Source organism: Crassostrea angulata, chromosome 2, assembly GCF_025612915.1.
Source record: "Crassostrea angulata isolate pt1a10 chromosome 2, ASM2561291v2, whole genome shotgun sequence".
NCBI classification, from domain to species: domain Eukaryota; kingdom Metazoa; phylum Mollusca; class Bivalvia; order Ostreida; family Ostreidae; genus Magallana; species Magallana angulata.
The window spans coordinates 68,416,218-68,423,808 of record NC_069112.1 but is presented as its reverse complement, the minus strand read 5'-3'; the positions used below and the strand labels follow the sequence as shown (position 1 = coordinate 68,423,808).

Sequence of the window (7,591 nt, the reverse complement as noted above, 5' to 3'; positions counted from 1 at the left end):
GCAAATATTCATTTGGACTTAAAGTTTCCTTCTGTATTTTGCTATACAGTCCATCCCCTTGCTTCAACACATCATATAAATCCTGTTTAGTCCAATCATAAACATCTAATGTACGAGTTTTTAATAAAAATATCAAGCAAATGGAAACGCATTGTTTACCTCTTGATAGCAATGGGAAAATATTGGAACCTTGATGTAAATCACCTTTGCACAGGATTTTAAACTCCATTGTATTTCAATCAATCTCAAACTAACATTTCAAACAATTCTCTTTAAATTTTAAATAAATTCATTTCACTTTTTCCAGTCTTACAATATTACAGAAAATCTTCAGACATTGGATGTTATTAAAAAATATTTTTCTTTACGATGGCATTTTTTTAAAAAAATAATTAACTCTACTAATACATTGGACAGTATATAAATTGTTTTTTATGTAATTTACAAGAACTTCTGATATGCTTTAGCCTCAAACACTTTGAATATTTTGAACATAGTTTTCTCATACATACAAGTATATTCAAGCTTGAATGTTCAACTCCAAGAATACTGACAATCTGAGAAATCTTGCATCTTTTAAATTGTTCAACTCCAAGAATATTCACACTCTGAGAAATCTAACATCTTTCAAATTGTTCAACTCCAAGAATATTCATTCTCCAAGATTTTTTACATCTTTCAAATTGTTCAACTCCAAGAAAATTCATTCTTCAAGAAATATTACATCTTTCAAATTGTTCAACTCCAAGAATATTCATTCTCCAAGAAATTGTACCTCGTTCAAATTGTTTGACTCCCAAGAACATTCAATTTCAAGTTGTAATTTCAATTCAAACTCCAATATTTCTCACAATATAAGTTTGTTCACCTCCAACTCTATTCAATTACCTTGTTCATTTATGAAATGTTCAAACCAACCCCACTTCTCAGAACACATTCACATGAAGACATGCCATTTCTTATAGCTGTGAAATTTTATAGCATTCTATGATCCGTGTCATTTCAAAATAAACTATACACAATGCTGATATTTTCTTCACTCTGATTTTTTTTTTTAAATACGAAACAAATTAAGATAATTAATTTCAATCATTGTCATGGCCAATTTTTGATTTACAAGCATTTCAGCATGGCGGTAGGCGCTCACTTATAGCGTCAATGGTTCTAAATATTTTCGCTTACAGAAAACAAATTTAATACATAAAATTTTTACTGGATGAAACTGATGGTAGTCAAATATCAATACTACAGTTCACGACTGACAGATAAACGGGAACTCATTATGGCGGTACGTGCCCACTAGTCGAAGCGCACAGTCGTTTCGTTCACAGAAAGAGTATCAATGTGTTATGAACGAAAGAATAAGAATAAAATTAATAACACTATATGAACAACATAACTTCGTTACATTAAAATTGTGAAAATTATGGTTATAATCATGTTCAGCTAATAAACACTATAATTTACGAATGAGGGATTGACGGGTTCTAAATTGACCTATAGCCTATATATTCATGCAATCGGTAAAAAAACATACATTTTTCTGCACTCTGTCAAATTTCCTATCAGCTTTGGAGAAACAATATATCAAGTATTTACATAAATAGCTAATTACATGATACTTACCATGTTTAGTATTTCTTTCTCAATCGAATATGCCGCTGTTTGTTTTGTTTTTCTTCTTCCCACGCTTCGGAAAGTAGTTCGCGATATCCCTGCGCAGAATGTTTATGTGTCCAAATATTCAATCTCGTGTGTATAGCGTTGATAAAGATTTGGCAATTATAAATAAAACGATTTTTGCTTGATTTCTCAAAAATAAAACAAAATAGCACTTTTATTACATAGCTTGGAGAATATAAGGATAACTATTTTGTATATCGGAGGTTTTCTTCTTGAAGGCTATTAGGTTTTTTGTTTACTTTGCTATTTATAGTAAGAACGGCGATTGGGACGCCTACAGCCAGGGCTTTTAGCAAAGCCCGGCTAAAAAGTGATGATAACCAATTTTTTTGGACTCTGTATACAGACAATCACTGTATTGTGTATATCGTCTGACCATTATGACATACATTTGTGTCTATCAAAATTTGCTTATTTGGTCATTCTGTACCTGACGAGGATACTGACTACACAAAAAGTCGCTTTTTCGATAATTTTAAGTTTTATGAATTGTTTTAATTTGAACGACAATTGATTTGATTTGAAATTCCCTTTTAATAATTGTAGGCCAAACCAGTTCGGAGGGTGCGTAAGGGAATTAATGTCACGCGTTCGAACTCGTGATTAACTTAGTGGCCGTGTTTGACGGTTTTAAGTTTGCAAACATGTCATTTTTCAAAAAGTCATTTAGACAATTTCTAAGGAGAAAAGTACATACCGATCTCCTTCATCCCTTTCTCACGATGAAGTTTTAAGATAGTGATAATATATATCAAATTCCGACAAAATTTGACAGCAGGGGTACCAAATATAATTACCCCCAAAAAAAAATGAACAAAAGAATAAAAAATCAAAGTAACATAAAAAATGAAAGGATGAGTTTCAGAAAAGATAAGAAAGCATAATTGCCTCGAAATTTGATTTATAATATTTTTCTAAATTTCTTTAAAATTATAATGAGCACAAAAATTTTCAAAGCTGTATTAAAACCGAAGAAAACGCTCAATAAAATTGTCTTTGGAATATATTTACTAGGATTCAAACATGGCAATGTAAGTTTTTTTTTTTTTTTTGTTTTTTTTTTTACCTATGATTTTTGTTTCATTTTTTTTTTATTTCAGAAATGCAACTAGTAAATTCTGCACAAGAAAAATAGCGATAAAATTATTTATTTCTCTTAAATATAATTTTAAGTCGCTGTACTTGCAGGGAAGTGCGTCAAGTAATGAGAAATCTCGCGCAAGCGATTAGCGACTTGGATGACCTGCCATGTCCGTGAGTAATTGATAATAGAAAAAAAAAATAACACGATTTAATAAAAAAAAGTTAGCTACAAGTGAGTCAATTTTTTTAAAACACACATTACAATGAGAACTTCAGCCAGACAACTGTAAAGTAAAAAAGTAAATTTAGGGATAACTTGAAATATGAAGCAACTTTGTGTGAAAATATCTTTTGTAATAGAATGTAGAACGAAGTTGTAAATTAGTCTTTTTTTTTTTTTTTTGGTTTTAGTATGGAGCAGTGTGCCACTCCAATTCTTTCTTCGTAAGTGTCGTTTGTGTTGTTTTTAGAAATAAAACGTACTCTCCAGTGTATATGATTTTAATCTCCGTTCTGTTTACTTAAACCAAATTTTTCTTTATGATTTACACTTAAAAACAATAAAATTGATCATCATTTTCCCACATATGTAAAGTACTCCAGTAGCATCCAGAAAGAGGACGTACAGCTCCTCACCGGGATGTTCGTCAGGGTTAGTATTTTTTCCCCAAAAATTAAAAGTTTCAATTGTTTTATTGTTCAGAAATAATAAATTCTACACTCTACTTTCACTCAAAATTAATAGCATTTCATATTCTGTCCGTACATATATAGCACGCCGATGTCAAAGAAGAGGAGGGGAAACCTGTTAGTACATTTTATATTTAATGAAACACAATTTCTTGTAAATGATCTTAGAAATATACGTATATATTTTTTTTCATATATTCTTAACTATAGTCCATCCACTCCGTCGGTGCCGATTGGGTTAGTAAATTACTTTTGATTTTATCCTTTTAAATATTAAATTTGTAATTTATACATTGTAGTATGCAGTAAATATAATGTGACCCTAAATTCTCATGTTCATTTAGATTACCCCCCAATGCGCCGATTCGTCCAACGTTAGTATGATTCTTTTTTATTAAATTAAAATATTTTTGTCACTGAGTTATGTTTTTTTTAAATTTTTGAATGGTTTTATATGTAAAAAATTTTTTTTTTGCTCGAATGAATACAAATAATCACACAATTTTTCTTTATTTAACAGGAAAAGGATCGAAATCGTCACAATTAGCGACGAGTAAGTTACGTAACAAATTTACATGTTTCATTTGGTTTAATTTTAAATATATATAGATTTTTCTAGTTCCAAATTTGACCTCCTTTTTCCCGTAGTTCAACCACGGAGAGTTACTGCCTTCTGGACAGTAGGTATGTATGTCTTTTTTAATCACCATAGAATATCTGTTATATCAAATACTAACTGTATGATATTTATGTCATTTTTAATTGTCATGGTTTTGGATGTTTACGTTATTTATTCATGCTTTTATGTACATAGAAACGTATAACATTATCTAACCAATTTTGCGCATTTTCTTTACACTGTCTTTTAATCATTTTATTTTAGTCTCGAGAGACAACTGCTGTGAGTTATTATTTTATATAATAACGATTTCATTTAAAAAAAAGAAAAGAAAGAAAGAGAAAATTAATGATAAATTTTTACGTGTATGTAAATTAAGAACTATGAAATACAGTTATTTGTTAACAAATATTTATTCAGTATTTCATTAGATAGTCTATTTTTATTCTTTTTTCTTTCATTTATTTATTAATTCTATATTTATTTGTTTTATATTAATTTTTTTTTACATAGGGATGACACTGTATTTGGGTAAGTTTACATTTAAGGTTGAAAATAAGATAGATATAATGGGAATATTATTGTCACGAATATATATATATATATATATATATATATATATATATATATATATATATATACTAGTATATATATATATAAGAAGCACTAGCAAACCAACAACACTCGTTATCTAAAGTGTCGGATCAAAAGATACAAGGTTATAAGATGAGATATAAAAAAGCACTAAAAATAACCAACGACACGAACAATAAAGTAAACTATTGTCAAATTTTCGGGACAACCCGTCCCTTCTTCAGGACAACAAAATAAAAACTACATAAGAAAAAAGAAAAACATCTACAAAACTAGCACTAAACTAAACTAAATGATATATAAAAACTAGATAATGTTTAAACACCGGATCAAAACGTGGCAGCTACATCTTTATATTTAAGAATTCGAGCCCGAGAAAGAAAAATCCCGTCCGACGCAGCGGACGGTCTGTGAAGAAGTGCTGAAAGATAACGCGAACGAATTAACTTGCTAATTGGGAGTTGCTGTTAAATAAGTTGTACTTAGTGAAAGTTTGTAGGGAAGATTGGCCCTGTAAAAGACCACATAAATAATCATGAATGTAAAAACTAATGGAAGTGAAATAAAGCAAAAGAACAAAACCGATTAAGGAAATAGCTAATAATTTGAATAAATAACATGATTAATTATTTGTACATGGACCGAAAAAGATGAAGATGGTGATATTGCTACGAAAACAAATCAGTACTTAGTTGATGTTCATTTTGGTGAAGTCACTTAATTTGTTAATGCCGTCAGGGCGGAATGACTTCAGTCTATGCATCCAAAATTTTTCTTTGTTTTTTCTCTCCGCATCTGTCCAGTTAGGGTTGTGATCAATGACCAAAATGGGAGGATATGATGGTTTTGGTCATTGATCACAACCCTAACTGGACAGATGCGGAGAGAAAAAACAAAGAAAAATTTTGGATGCATAGACTGAAGTCATTCCGCCCTGACGGCATTAACAAATTAAGTGACTTCACCAAAATGAACATCAACTAAGTACTGATTGATTTCGTAGCAATATCACCATCTTCATCTTTTTCGGTCCATGTACAAATAATTAATCATGTTATTTATTCAAATTATTAGCTATTTCCTTAATCGGTTTTGTTCTTTTGCTTTATTTCACTTCCATTAGTTTTTACATTCATGATTATTTATGTGGTCTTTTACAGGGCCAATCTTCCCTACAAACTTTCACTACGAATTATCTTACTAGTACAACTTATTTAACAGCAACCCCCAATTAGCAAGTTAATTCGTTCGCGTTATCTTTCAGCACTTCTTCACAGACCGTCCGCTGCGTCGGACGGGATTTTTCTTTCTCGGGCTCGAATTCTTAAATATAAAGATGTAGCTGCCACGTTTTGATCCGGTGTTTAAACATTATCTAGTTTTTATATATCATTTAGTTTAGTTTAGTGCTAGTTTTGTAGATGTTTTTCTTTTTTCTTATGTAGTTTTTATTTTGTTGTCCTGAAGAGGGGACGGGTTGTCCCGAAAATTTGACAAAATTTTACTTTATTGTTCGTGTCGTTGGTTATTTTTAGTGCTTTTATATATATATATATATATATATATATATATATATGTATATATATAAATGTTAATGAATTAGATAAAAATTTCTCTAACCTAATGATGAGGTTTGTGTACAATAAATTAGTATGGCCTCGGCCAGCACCTCCACCGCGGCGATGGAGCCCGAGGAGCCCGAGAAATGATTGGAAAAGTAAGTCTATGTTGATGATTGAAAATATAATGAATGCACTGAAATAAAATTAACAAATGAATATTTTGAATGTAATTAAAGAAAAAATTAAATCAAATTTTTTTTTTGGTCATGCATTTAACAGTAATGTTTTTGATTAAATTTCTTACATAAAATTAACAAACAAAAAAATTAAATATAACTTCAAAAAAAAAAATCTATTTTTTTTTGTCATGACTTTAACAGTGTTTTGTTTGAATAAATTTCTAAACCTAAATAAACAAACAAATATTTCAAAGACATAAATGAAAAAAAAAAACAAATAAATAAATTGTATTTTTTTTCCCTATGAATTTAGCAATAGTTTGTTTGATTTAATTTCAGATTAACAGAGGTCCCCTTCCCCCCAGACAGGAGGAGAAAATGGACGTTTTAAAATTAATAAATATTTTTTAAAAGTGTTTGCATTGTTAGTTGTGTATATTGCAATTGAATTACTTGAAAGAAAACCTGGTATCTATAGTTCCAGAAATCTGGAGACTGAGCAATGAATTGATTGATTTAAAAAAAAAATCAGCTTTGGGGTGATGACTCATATTTCCAATCACATTGGAAAAAAAATAGTTTTCAATATATTCCAGAAAGTAACATTAAAGTTTGCGTTTAGGAAAAAAGAGCCATTTTTTTTTATATAACTATCTCTTGGACGAAAATGTACAGAAGACAATGTGTACAAAAACCGTTTATCATTGTGTCCGATATTTCCGATGACGCCCTTGGGTACTTCTGATTTTTTTTCTTATCAAATATGATGATTGATTTATTTCATTTTTGTTTCCGCAAAAAATAATTATATCAAATATTTACAACTTTATTTTTAAAAAAAATGTTTTTTTACTTTAACAAACATCTATCGAATTGTTATATTATTAGTAAAAGACGGGGGGATTTTTTCCATTAGCGTCTTCGGATATTCTAGATCCCATATTTTTTTCATAAACGGTATTCTATGTAATTTCTTCAATAATGTCAATAAAAGTATGATTTATTATTATAACACACTGTTAATGTATTTAAATTATGAACCTGTGAAAATTGTTAAAAGACTGTTTAAGCAGAAAGACAATTTATTAAAGATCTTTGAAATTTCTTCGATTTTTGTAACCATGAAGATTTATTGTATTAAAAACCCATCACTACTTATTTTATAAGAAACTATATTCATT

At 29.4% G+C, this 7,591-nt stretch overlaps 1 protein-coding gene and 1 long non-coding RNA gene across 3 annotated transcripts in view; both read left to right on the top strand.

Annotated features, from left to right (window-relative positions):
- LOC128173527 (uncharacterized) overlaps positions 1–7,591 on the top strand; it is a 145,470-nt gene that overhangs the window by 119,613 nt on the left and 18,266 nt on the right. The gene's annotated exons all lie outside the window — the stretch shown is intronic.
- On the top strand, positions 2,768–4,443 carry LOC128173606 (uncharacterized). 2 transcript variants are annotated; one of them, XR_008242528.1, is made up of 7 exons: positions 2,768–3,418; positions 3,541–3,573; positions 3,667–3,693; positions 3,801–3,830; positions 3,977–4,009; positions 4,105–4,140; positions 4,340–4,443. It is a non-coding gene; the product is annotated as an uncharacterized LOC128173606 (long non-coding RNA). The 2 variants fall into 2 exon arrangements; XR_008242527.1 differs by having other exon boundaries at positions 2,768–3,573.